This window comes from Globicephala melas, chromosome 5, assembly GCF_963455315.2.
Source record: "Globicephala melas chromosome 5, mGloMel1.2, whole genome shotgun sequence".
Classification (NCBI taxonomy): domain Eukaryota; kingdom Metazoa; phylum Chordata; class Mammalia; order Artiodactyla; family Delphinidae; genus Globicephala; species Globicephala melas.
Genome location: NC_083318.1, coordinates 61,327,754 through 61,341,368, shown reverse-complemented (window position 1 = coordinate 61,341,368; position 13,615 = coordinate 61,327,754).

The window sequence follows — 13,615 nt, the reverse complement described above, 5'->3', positions numbered from 1 at the left end:
CAATCCTATTTACAGTTGCATCAAAAAGAGTAAAATACTTAGGAATAAATTTAACTAAGGAAATAAAAGACCTGTACTCTAAAAGCTATATGACATTGATGAAAAAATTGAAAACAACCAAGGAATTGGAAAGATATCTTGTACACATGGACTGGAAGAATTAATATTGTTAAAATGTCCATGCTACCCAAAACAATCTACAGATTCAGTGCAATTCCTATCAAAATGCCCATGGCATTTTTCACAGAACTGGAAGAAATAATCCTAAAATTTGTATAGAATAGACAAAACAATCTTGAGAAAGAACAACAAAACTGGAGGTATTATGACCCCTGATTTCAAACTATCTTACAAAGCTATAGTAATCAAAACAATATGATAATGGAACAAAAACAGACACATAGATCAATGGAACAGGATAGAGAGCCCAGAAATGAATGCATGCTTATATGGTCAATTAATCTATGAGATAGGAGACAAGAATATACAATGGAGAGATGACAGTTTCTTCAATAAATGGTGTTGGGAAAACTGGGATATTCACATGCAAAAGAATGAAACTAGATCACTTTCTTACACCCTGGGATATTCACATGCAAAGAATAAAGCTGGATCACTTTCTTACACCCATATACAAAAATTAGCTAAAAAGAGATTAAAGACTTAAATGTAAGACCTGAAACCATAAAACCCCTAGAAGAATATATAGGCAGTAAGCTCTCTAACATCAGTCTTAGCAATATTTTTTGGATCTGTCTTCTGAGACAAGACAACGAAAGCAAAAATTAATAAGAGGGACTTCATCAAACTAAAAAGCTTTTGCATAGCAAAGGAAACAGTTGGCAAAAGGAAAAGGCAACCTACTGAATGGGAAAAAAATATTTGCAAATGATATGCCTGATAAGGGCTTAATATCTAAAATATGTTAAAAAAAACTCATAAAATTCAATATCAAAAGACATAATCCAATTTAAAAATGGGCAGTGAAGCTGAATAGATATTTTTCCAAAGAAGATACACAGATATCCAAAAGGCACATGAAAAGATGCTTAACATCACTAATCATCAGGGAAATGCAAATCAAAACCACAATAAGATATCATCTTATACCTGTCAGAATGGCTATTATGGAAAAGACAACAAAAAAAAACAAGTTTTGGTGAAGTTATGAAGAAAAGGGAACCCTCACACACTGTTGGTGAAAATGTAAATTGTTACAGCCACTATGGAAAACAGTATGGACGTTTCTCAAAAAATTAAAAGCAGAACTACCATATGATCCAGTAGTTTCACTTCTAGGCATTTATCTGAGGAAAATGAAAACACTAATTCAAAAAGATATATGCACTCCAGTGTTCAGCATTATTTACAATAGCCAAGATATGTGTCCATTGATAAATGAATGGATAAAGAATATGTGGTGTATATCTACACAATGGAATTTTACCCAGCCATAAAAAGAATAAAATCTTGCTGTTGACAACAACAAAGAGGACCTAGAGGGTATTATGCTAAGTGAAATAAGTCACACAAAGACAAATATGGTATGATTTCACTTTATGTGGAATCTAAAGCCAAAACAAACTAACAAAAAACAGAAACAGACTCATGGATACAAAGAACAAACTAGTGGTTGCCAGAGAAGTGGGATGTGGGGGAATCAGTGAAATAGGTGAAGAGGATTAAGAGGTACAAACTTCCAGTTATAAAATTAATAAGTGATGGGGATTTAATGTCCAGCATAGGGAATATAGTGACTAATATTGTTATAACTTTGTATGGTGACAGATGGCAACTAGACTTATCATGGTGATCATTTTCTAATGTATAAAAATTATCAAATAATTATGTTTAAATTGATGTTTCCCTCTCTTAGCAAAAGCAGATGTCTGAATTTGTTATATAGGCATGGAGTTATAGATTTAAATCAAATTTTTAGCATTGTTCAATCTAGTGTTTTTGAGACATAGTTTTTACTGGACCATGGCCCCTTACCTGAAGGTCCTTCTTTTTCCATTTGAACTACCAAGGGCTGTAGTTATAAAGATCTCCCCAAACTCTAAGAAACTGCAAAGTGAAAAATCACCCTCTATCTCTCTTTTTGAAGATTTCAAAACCAGACATCTTGCCTTTCGCTCCAATTTTCACTTTCTATCCCGTATGGAAATGTAAGAGAAGTAGGGAAGTGATTGGAATAAGTGTCTCTCAATTCACTGGAAAATTTGGAGAAAAAGAAAACAAAAACAAAAAAAACCCCAGACATTCAATTGAGTTTAATCATGCGAAATTTGATTTTTTTGAAAAAGTCATGACTAAAATTAGAAAAGTTGTTGGAGTTGAGCTCTACTATATGTTGTTCTCTGAAATGCCCCCAACTTGACAAATTTGGACCAATAAATAGAATAACATATTATTCACTTGTCAGCAGTTTAGGCTGTGCCGTTAGACAAAATGATTTTTGTAAACCTTACTTCATCACTGATCAATTGTCTGAGTGCTTCTTTTATAAAGTAGGGTTAATAATAGTTTCTCTATCATAGGAGATTGAGAATTAAATATACCTAATTAAATAATATATCTAAAGCATATATAAAACATGCTGTTTGATACATGGTAACCATTCAACAACCATTAGTTATCATATATATTTTAGAGAAGAATATTTTATATTTACCTACATTAAACATGTTTTAATATAATTTTTCTTTCATTTTTTAAAATAAAGAGGAAGTTTGTCAATTGTTTAATCTGAGATTATTCCCTTTCTATTACTTTGCTGTTCAAATATTCCCTTTTGTGTTAAATGACAGTGATAGGATTACTTAGTGGCAGTCATTTTTATTCTAGTATCCTTATCTGACAAAAATAAATATTGAGGTAAGAGGAGAAATAAGAGAAAGAAAGGCAGGGCTGCTAATAATTTGATGCCCTAGAAGTCGTGAAGGAATAAGTTTCGAAATGTAAAAATAATTGAAAGCATCAAGGGCTGCCAGGAGAGGTTAGAGGATAAAAAAATTAGAAGAGACTAGTTTTACCAATAGATTTTTCTAAAATTACTCTCAGAATTTTAAACAATTAAAAGAACTCAGTTCCTTCTCTGTCAACTGACAAATCTGATGGAATAAAAGTTGGACAAAAACAAATTCAGCATTTTGCACCTAAACTTTTATAGAAGGCTTTTATGTACATCCATTAGAATTTAGGAAAAAACTATGTGCATAGCTTACATTTCCTAATTAAGCAATGCGTTCAATGAGGCTATCAGTGGCTTATTAGTTGGATTAATTACAGCAGCTGCCCCCTCTTCATTTTACCAGATGTTGTAGGTTCTCCGTAAGCTTTGTGGATTGTGTGGGCAATTAAGTAATAAAAAATACATCATTAAGTAATTATAATTTTCTGTATTTTTATGTGTCAACAGAGAGATACTCTCTGATTATATATATACAGGAGATTACTTAATTATTTACAAAAACACAGAATTTTGTATAGTCCTAGGGGTATATCGACTTTCATGGGATTTAGTTAGCTCTTAAATTAACTAAATTTTAAAATTTTATTTGAGTTAAAAAATCAGTTCATTTAACTCTTAGTCAACTATTTACATGTGGTGTTTTAGATGTTTTTTCCCATACTCAGCTCATTGCTAACATTTAAGTATTTGATTCAACAAACTGAATTTAGTAATTAATACATGTAAAATTCTAATGTAATCTCTTTGGGAAAATTCCAAGATAAGTAAGACATGGTCAGTGATCTTAAAAAGCATTTATTAGGATGAAGTCAAGGCAAATTAGAAGAGTAAAATTGTTGGAGTATGTTTAGATTCCCTGTAACTTCAATATATATAAGCCAGGTCCAAAAATGTAGACATGAAAATGACAGCAGTAGCAGACATTTATTACATTTACTTTTATTGTGACCACAGTATAGTCAAAGGCAGGCCATACATATTTACATCTTAAAGGAGTTTTCATACAATAGTCTTACAGTATTTCCAAAGCTGCAGGCTTTTGCCTGCAATCAGTCTTGGTACACTGGTCTGAACCTGATTCAATATGATGGGTTCCCTTCTTATCACTTTCCTGAAATGGTGATTTTTCTCTACACAATCACAAAAGGTGATGTTCTTTTTTTAGGGATTTCATTCTGCTTCTTCAAATTGAAACTGATGCCTGAATTTTGTCTTTTCAATTTCAATTGTGTCTTTTGTCAATTTTATCAGTAGAAAAATTTCTTAGCTGTGCTAAACTAACTGATATTCTCTTTACCGCATATCAAGTATTAACCAACACTAAATAATTTAGCCATTAATCATAAGATGAATTTGGATGGTTCTTCAAATGTTTAAAAATAACTTTCTAAATTGGTCAGTTAAATATAATTGGGGGATCTTATTTTCAGTGTTCATATTATGCTTACTAATACAAAATATTTAATATTTTTTCTAAGAGGAAAAAACTTCTGATGACTTTAATATCCTTTCCTTCAGAAAGCCCATTTAGAAATAGTTTATAACATGTAAATTAATCTCAAGAGAAAAGAAGAATATGTAAAAGTTGCTTGGTCTTCTCTGGGGAAGATGATTATAAAATAAAAATGGGTCTGACACTCTGCAAAAACTGTCTAAATCCATCCAGATTTGAAGAAGGGAGAAACCAACAAACCAAAGAAAGATACATTATGGCATACCATACTTTCGATGAAACTTACAGTAGTGGTTTCTAAACTTGTTAAAAGAGATGGCATAAGAGGAATCAGAGTCTTGGATTTAGGGAAGATAGGAGAGAAGCTTGATGACAATGACAGTTACCAGCAATAAGAAAAAGCAAGTCACTTTTTCATGACTTTCTACTCTCACCTTTGAAGTAGAGTCTTCTAAGAGTTCCAGGTAGATTTCTGACTGTGAGAACACTTTTTAGTAATGTATATCCAAGATATTTCCCTTGATATATTTATTCTACAGCTATAAAATGTGAGGGATCTTTTTATAAAGTTCTCTTCTAAGTGTTCTGTAAGATTTTTCAAGTTATAGTTAATAATTAAATGTGGCTCTTTTAAAGCATGTCTACAGATACTTTAATACTCTTTACCTTCAATAGGTGAAGTTAATTCCTCTCTGTTTCAATATAGCAGAAGTTATAGACTGTCACTGTTGACATTAGTTTTCTTCGAATTTTTTCTCTCATATTATTTTATTTTTACTCTTTTAAAACTACCCCTTAATAACTTGTTGCTAGTAATTTTTAACAATATGAATTCTAAAAGCAAACAGAATTTATTAGGTTTTAAAAAGACTGATCACTGTCTTAACTGTGTTCTCTCATTCTGTCTGTCTCAAAGCACACGCTGTAGGGGAAGCCAGCTGTCACATTCTGAAGTAGTTCTAAAGAGGGGGGAACTGGCTGCCAAGTTGTGAGGTTACTCAAGCAGCCAAAGAAAAGGCCATATGACAAGCCTGCCAGCACCACATGAATGAAGTTAGAAACATTTCTTTTGAGACCTGCTAAAAGCTGTGTCAACCAGCTAGGAAGTAAATCTTTCAGTCCAACCTGAGATGACCACAGCCCTGGCTGAGAGCCTGGCTGCAAGCTCAAGAGAGACTCTGAGCCAGAATCACTCAGCTAAACCACTCTTGGATTTCCACAGAAACTATGAGATAAGAAATGTTTGTTGTTTTAAGCCACTAAGTTTGCTGTAAGTTATTATACAATAGATAACTATTACATTGAAAAATTAAAATGATAAGGAAGGCATAACTTTTTGTGTCACAGATTTATGTTTTTTTTAAGTATGGCTCTCAAGTAATATTTGTACTTTAATGATATAGTTATTATTCTGTTATATTTTACTGAGTCAGAAGTTTTAAAATAACATTTAGCTGATCTTTACTTGATAGCCAGTATTTAATTGGTATTGAATGAAAATGCCTTTTTCTTGACATTTGTAGAAAATCACCCTGACTTACAGTGGTGCCCCCTGAATTATAGGCAGTAGCCTCCAAATTAGCTAAACTCAAAAGAGATATATGTAATCCATTATTTTATTTGATTCAAATGGTAGCATATTTGTTAGTATTTAATAATTATCAAAGGAAACTGAAAACAATTTTAAGGTAGTGGGATATTTAAGTTTAAATTTCCTGTCAAATGTGACTTGATGTAGATCTGTGTTATGAACCAGCAGGACACAATTTTAATCAAATTTAATTTAAGTGCTTTCTCTGCATATGAGTCATGAGAAAAAAGTAGTTTTAGGTCACTTTTATTGTAAAGAAAATAACACTGAGACTTACAGAAATGAATAGTCCACAGTCACCTGAATGAACAAACACACCAAATTAGTCAATTATATCTCAATAAAATTTAAGAACATATATTTATGGACAGTGAATTAGAATTATGTAGTTACTAAATTTTTAGATAGGAGGGATATTAAGGAACTTTTCAAACTTTCTTTTAATTTTAAAAGACCACAGGGAGATGAGAGATCTCAATTAATTGTGCTCCTCTGACTGGACTCATTGAGGTACCTTAAAGGAGAAAATCAAATTCCTATTACTGAAGGGTCTACTGAACAGTTTTCTTCTTCATTTCTCTTCATGTGGGGTAAATTAAAAATAGGAGGGGTGACCTGTCAAGCGAGTAACTTATTATCCCAAGGGACTTAATATATTTATTTAAAATCTCTATATTGATAAGAATCTTTTTTAAAATTTTTATTGGCATATAATTTACAATGTTGTGTCAGCTTCAGGTGTACAGTAAAGTGAATCAGTTATACATATACATATATCCACCCTTTTTAAAACTCTTTTCCCATATAGGCCATTACAGGGTACTGAGTGGAGTTCCCTGTGATATATAGTAGGTCCTTATTAGTTGTCTATTTTTTATATAGTAGTGTGTGTATAGCTATTGTCAGTGTGTTTGTCAACATAATAATAAGATCCCAATATTCCATCTCTAAAATATTTTAAGTGACAGAGAATGGCCAAGGTTAAGCATTATTCTCTTTAGAGACATTCCAATTTTAGAAACACTTCCAGGGGACAGACATAAAATAGCCTTATTCTGATCAACCTTACACAGATAATTTTCTTTAGCACTGGGCACCAGAGTATTAAAATATAGACCACTAGCAACCCAGATGACACTGAGGGGAGAGTGATCAGGATAGGAATGGGCTCACATCATGTCATTTGGACATCACTAAATTTACTGGAGAAGTTTTAAGTAAGAAACAAAAACTACTTATGCTCCAGAGGGGAGCAGTATTGGAGCAAGAGGGGCTGGGGCTTCAGCATGGGTCTGGGTGCAAGATGTGGCAGTCCCAGCCCCAATCAGATTTGGGGACTGCTCCTGACGTACTGCCTGCATAAGTGTCAATATCGGCTGCCCAGCCCCATTTAGATGACATTCTCCATAGGAGCTGGCTCCGTCCCTTATAATTTAGCCCTCCCCTCGGTAGTGGCAGCCCTCACCCTAGTGTGGAGCTGTGTTGTGCAGCAAGCAGGGCCAGGTGGTGCACTTGGCTCAGGCTGGGGGGTGTGCCCAGGTGATCACAGGAAACAGGCCACATTCCCATACAGGTTCAGTTTGCTTCCTCCACCTTGTTTTGGGAGTAAGAAAGCACGTGCATGCTCTTCATGAGCAGAGTAGGTTTCTTACATACCTCCTGTTAGTCCTACTTGTTTGCAGACCAGTCAAGAGGACTCATCTTCCCAGTGTTGGACCCCAAAGCTGGGGCACCCAATATTGTCTTGAACTACTCACTCCCGAAGGAGGATCTCCACCCATGTAATCCCCTGCCTATTCTGTGTCCCCTCCTGGGGTACAGATCCTGACCTGATTGCTTTACTTCCCCTTCTACCCAATTCCATATGGATGTTTCTTACAACTTTGGTTGCACAAATCCTTCTGCCAATGTCCAGTTAGTTTTCAGTGGGAATTGCTCCAGATGTAGATGTATTTTTGATGTGTTCCTAGGGGGAGATGAGCTCCGAGTTCTTTTACTCGACCATCTTGACCTCCGCCCTAGTTGTTTTTGTTTTCTTCAGATAAACAGCCAGGAGTGGAATTGCTAGATCATATGCTAGATCTACTACTTTTAGTAGAACTAAAAGAGGTTCTACTTTTAACCTTTTGAGGTACCTCTATACTATTTTCCATAGTGGCTGCACCAATTTACATTCCTATCAACATTGTACAAGGGTTACCTTTTCTCCAAATCCTCTCCAAAATTTGTCATTTCTTGTCCTTTTGATAATAGACATTCTAACAGGTATGAGGTGATATCTATTGCGATTTGCATTTCACTGATGGTTAATGATGTTGAGCATCTTTTCATGTGTCTGTTGGCAATCTGTATGTCTTCTTTGGACAAATGCTTATTTAGATCCTCTGCCCATTTTTTAATTGGATTATTTGGGATTATTTTGCTATTTACTAGTATGAGTTCTTTCTGTATTTTCGATATTAATCCCTTGTCAGATAAATGACTTGCAAATATTTTCTCTTATTCAGTAGGCTGACTTTTCATTTTGTTGATGGTTTCCTTTGCTGTTCAGAAGCTTTTTAGTTTCATATAGTCCCACTTGTTTATTTTTGCTTTTGTTGCCTTTGCTTTTGGTGTCAAATCCAAAAAACCATGACCAAGACCAATGTCAAATTGCCTATAGCCTATTTTTTTTTTTCTAGGAGTTTTATGGTTTCAGGTGTTACATTCAAGACTTAATCCATTTTGAGTTAATTTCTGTGTACAGTGTAAGATAGTAATCCATTTTCATTCTTTTGCTTATGGCTATCCTGTGTTACTTTTTGTAACCTACTTTGTATCTTAGAATTATATGATGATCTTATTCCCAAATTCTTCATAGTTAGGGACATTTTCTTTTTTAAGTATAACTCTGCTTAGAGTCAGAATTCAATGTTTAGTTGTTGAATTGGATTTAGGTAGTAAAATTCCACATTAAAATTAATCTTTTGAGAGTAATAGAATTTTCACTCTGATAGATTGTGAATTCATATTCCTTATCACAAACTGCTTGATTCAGAAGGGTTTTTACTTAAACTACATGAGTCAATAAAAATGGTTGTTCTTTACATAGGACTTTTGCAAAAATTATTCTCTTCTCCAACAGCTATTAAACTGTAAATAGCATTACTGTGTACCTACCAGGCAGTATGGATTCAAATAGATTAAAAAAATAAGGTGAAAATAAATCCCTTTCTAGTGTTTATCAGGCTAAAATCTAAATTAGTTCCACCTTAGGTGTGTAAGGATTATTGAAGATTGTTTCTATTGAAAAAGGCAAAAGAGAACTAGGGAGACAAGGGATATTTTGAAAATGGGTGAAGGCAACAAAGGAAATGTTATGAAGAATTTTTCTCTAATTTATCTGTAAGTATATTAATAAGGTGGAGATTAAATTAGTGTTGAGAAAACTGAAGTATTTACAGTTTAATCAGTGACAAGTAAAATAATAAACTTGTTGATTCTCAGCTTGAAAAGTATATCACATTTCTCTGTAAGGTGATCTCTAGGCCAGCTTGATATGCTCCCTCATTTTGAATTATTAAAGTGTAGTTAATAACCTTTCTCATGAGGTTTGCTTAATTTTTTTTAGTGTATTGGAGCTTGACATTTTGTGGAAACTGGGTATTGATGTATTTGCAGTTGGATCAGAATTTGGCAGTGCTATTCTCTCACATTTATTTTTAAATTTATAATATGTGAATTTCCATAGGGGTGGGAAAGATGCCTGTTAAAGAGAAACTAGAACTAAGACCCCATTTCTTCCTATACAAAACCTAGACTGTTTCAGTTGAAAAAAATCCAGCATGTCCCATTAATCAGAGTGGCTTAAGTCCATATTATGAAAAAGAACAACTGTGGTTTTTGAGAATTCTCCAGAAAGAATCCACAGTATGAGTACTTGTAGTGTATTTCTCTATCTTTTCCTCCTTCTCCTGGAATCAAACAAAATAATAAGGGAAATTTAAAAATTAATAAACTAAATTTTGCAGGTTTCATTTTCAAAGGTCAGAAATAGCTGAGACTAGTTAAGCCATAGTGGGAAGAGTAATGGAGAACGTCAAGGGTTCCTGGGGCAGCAAAGCTTAGAGAATAATGCCAGAATTCATTCCCTGGTTATGAAAGATTTACTCTGGAGAGCTATAGCAATATCCCAAATTTATAACAACCATACCAAGAGCTGAGGTGAGCAAGAATGAGATGGCGCAGAAACAGAATGTAGGGAAGGAGAGGTGGAGGTGCAAAGGGTATGGAGAGAGGCTAGTGTCGGTAGACATCCCCAAACACCACAAGACATACAAGTATGTGTGGAAGCTCAAAATTTACCTTGCAGATCATAGTTGTGTCCATTATGAAGGTTTTTGAGAGACTGGGGGATGACAGTGCTAGAGGCAAAAACTATCCTGGGGTCTTCCCTGGCGGTCCAGTTGTTAAGCCTTCACCTTCCAATGCAGGGGGTGTGGGTTCAATCCCTGATCAGGGAGCTAAGATCCCACATGCCTCACAGCCAAAAAACCAAAACATAAAACAAGAAATACTGTAACAAATTCAATAAAGGCTTTACCGCATAGCACAGGGAGATCAGCTCGGTGCTTTGTGACCACCTGGAGGGGTGGGATAGGGAGGATGGGAGGGAGGTGCAAGAGGAAGGAGATATGGGGATATATGTATATGTATAGCTGATTCAGTTTGTTATAAAGCAGAAACTAACACACCATTGTAAAGCAATTATACTCCAATAAAAATGTTAAAAACATAAATAAATAAAAATAAAGGCTTTAAAAAAATGGTCCACGTCAGGAAAAAAAAAAAACTATCCTGGATGTGGTTAGAATCAGAAAATAGAAGAGGTGGGCTAAATACTGTCTCTGTGGCAGCAAGGGAAACAGGAGCCCCTTCTTTAGAAAACTGAAAGATTAATCAGGTCTTTCCTCTCACCACTGATATATAGCAATAACTTCAGAAAAATCAAAGGTGAGTAACAACAAACAAACAAACAAAAATAACCCCCAAACCCCAAAACACACATACACAAAAACAACTGGTACTTCAAAGTACAACGAAAAGAAAATCTTAAAAAAAAGATTTTAAGACCCAATTATATCTTATCTAGAAGAAACCCACTTGAAATACAAACTCAGATAGGCTAAAAGTAAAGGATGGAGAAAGATATAGCATGCTAATATTAACCGAGAGATTGCTGGAATAGCCATATACATATGTAAATCAAATTCAAATATATATATATATGTACATATATATAGTTGATTTACAATATTAGTTTCAGGTGGAGACCATAGTGATTCAGTATTTTTATAGATTATATTCCATTAAAAGTTATTGCAAAATAATGGCTATAATTCCCTGTGCTATATAATATATCCTTGTTGAGTATCTATTTTATATATAGTAGTTTGTATCTCTTAATCCCATAGCCTCACCTTTCCCCTCAGCCTTTCCTCTCCCCATTGGTAACCGCTAGTTTGTTTGCAATATCTGTGAGTCTGTTTCTGTTTTGCACATATATTCATTTGTATTATTTTTTAGATTCTACATATAAGTGATATCATACAGTATTTGTCTTTGTCTGACTTATTGCACTAAGCATAATATTCTCTAGGTTCATCCACGTTGCTGCAAATGTCAGAATTTTATTCTTTTTTCTGGCTAATATTCCATTGTATGTGTGCATAAGTTTTGCATTGCAAAACCTAAAATAAAAACACTATTTTCAAAATAAAAAGATGAAAAATAAATTGTGAACAAGTATTTAAATTCATATCACAAACAACTGCTAATATGTAAAGAGCTCTTAGAAATACATAAGAAAAATTAAAGAATATGAATAGACAGTTAAAAGGAAGTGAAATACAAATGGTTTGGAAACATATGAATGGTGTTCAACTTTATTCCTAGGAAGAGAAAATGCGAATTAAAATTACCCTAAGATATTGCTTTCTACCTGCCCAACTGGAAAAAAAATAAAATGCTTGAGAATTCACCTTGTTGATAAGGCTTGTAGAAACAGATAGTCTCAATCATTGATGGTATTAAAGTTGGTTTGTGCAATTTCTGTGGGAGTATATTTGACAACATATAAATTTACATGGGCATAGACTTTTCAATCCAGCAACCACAATTTAAGTAATTAATTTTTCCTATAGATATAACTAGATATATGTGAAATGGTTTATGTTCAAGCTTATTGAAGAACTGAGACATTGCTTATCATATCAACAGATTAAAAACAACCTAAATATCTATCGACAGGGAATGAGTTAGTTAAATAAATTATAATATGTACATCTATACAATGGGATACTTTGCAATTGTTAAAAAAAAAGAATGAAGAAGCTATCTATAAACTGGTGTGAAAAGATCTTCAAAATATAAGAAGTAAAACTGCACAGAAGTATGCATGGTATATCTGTCATGAAAAGGGGAAAATAAGACTATATATTTATAGCTTTTTCATATTTGCATTAAAAAATTCTGGAAAAATATGCACAAAACTTGTAACAGTGATTACATATTTGGAGAGATAAGGAAATAAAGCATGACAGACTTTTTTGAACCATAGGTATTTAGTGCCTAATTCATTTAAAAAGTATTAAATATCACATAAAAGAGGGTACAATATGGGATGGATGTCCTTGCCTCAGCATCAATACCCAGGTGTTTGGGTCCAGATACAACCATAGATGCTAAGGCTCACCAACATCATCTACTCAGCTCACCCTAGTTCCATCTACGTGGAAAATGGTTGAATGTGATAAATAAAAAGAACTATGTTTCAATTTGCATTCCCACCAACAGTACAAGAGGGTTCCCATTTCTTCACACCCTCTCCAGCATTTATTGTTTGTAGACTTCCTGGTGATGGCTACTCTGACCAGTGTGAGGTGATACCTCATAGTAGTTTTGATTTGCATTTCTCTGATGATTAGTGATGTTGAGCATCCTTTCACGTGTTTGTTGGCAATCTGTATGTCTTCTTTGGAGAAATGTCTGTTTAGGTCTTCTGCCCATTTTGGGTTGTTTGTTTTTTTGATACTGAGCTGCATGAGCTGCTTGCATATTTTGGAGATTAATCTTTTGTCAGTTGCTTCGTTTGCAAAGGTTTTCTCCCATTCTGAGGGTTGTCTTTTCATCTTGTTTATGGGTTCCTTTGCTGTGCAAATGCTTTTAAGTTTCATTAGGTCCCATCTGTTTATTTTTGTTTTTATTTCCCTGTCTTTAGGAGGTGGGTCAAAAAGGATCTTGCTGTGATTTATGTCATAGAGTGTTCTGCCTATGTTTTCCTCTAAGAGTTTGATAGTTTCTGGCCTTACATTTAGATCTTTAATCCATTATATGGAGGTCCCTTAAAAAACTAAAAATAGAACTACCATATGACCCAGCAATCCCACTACTGGGCATATACCCTGAGAAAACCATAATTCAAAAAGAGTCATGTACCACAATGTTCATTGCAGCACTATTTACAATACCCAGGACATGGAAGCAACTGAAGTGTCCGATAACAGATAAATGGACAGAAGAAGATGTGACACATATATACAATGGAATATTACTCAGC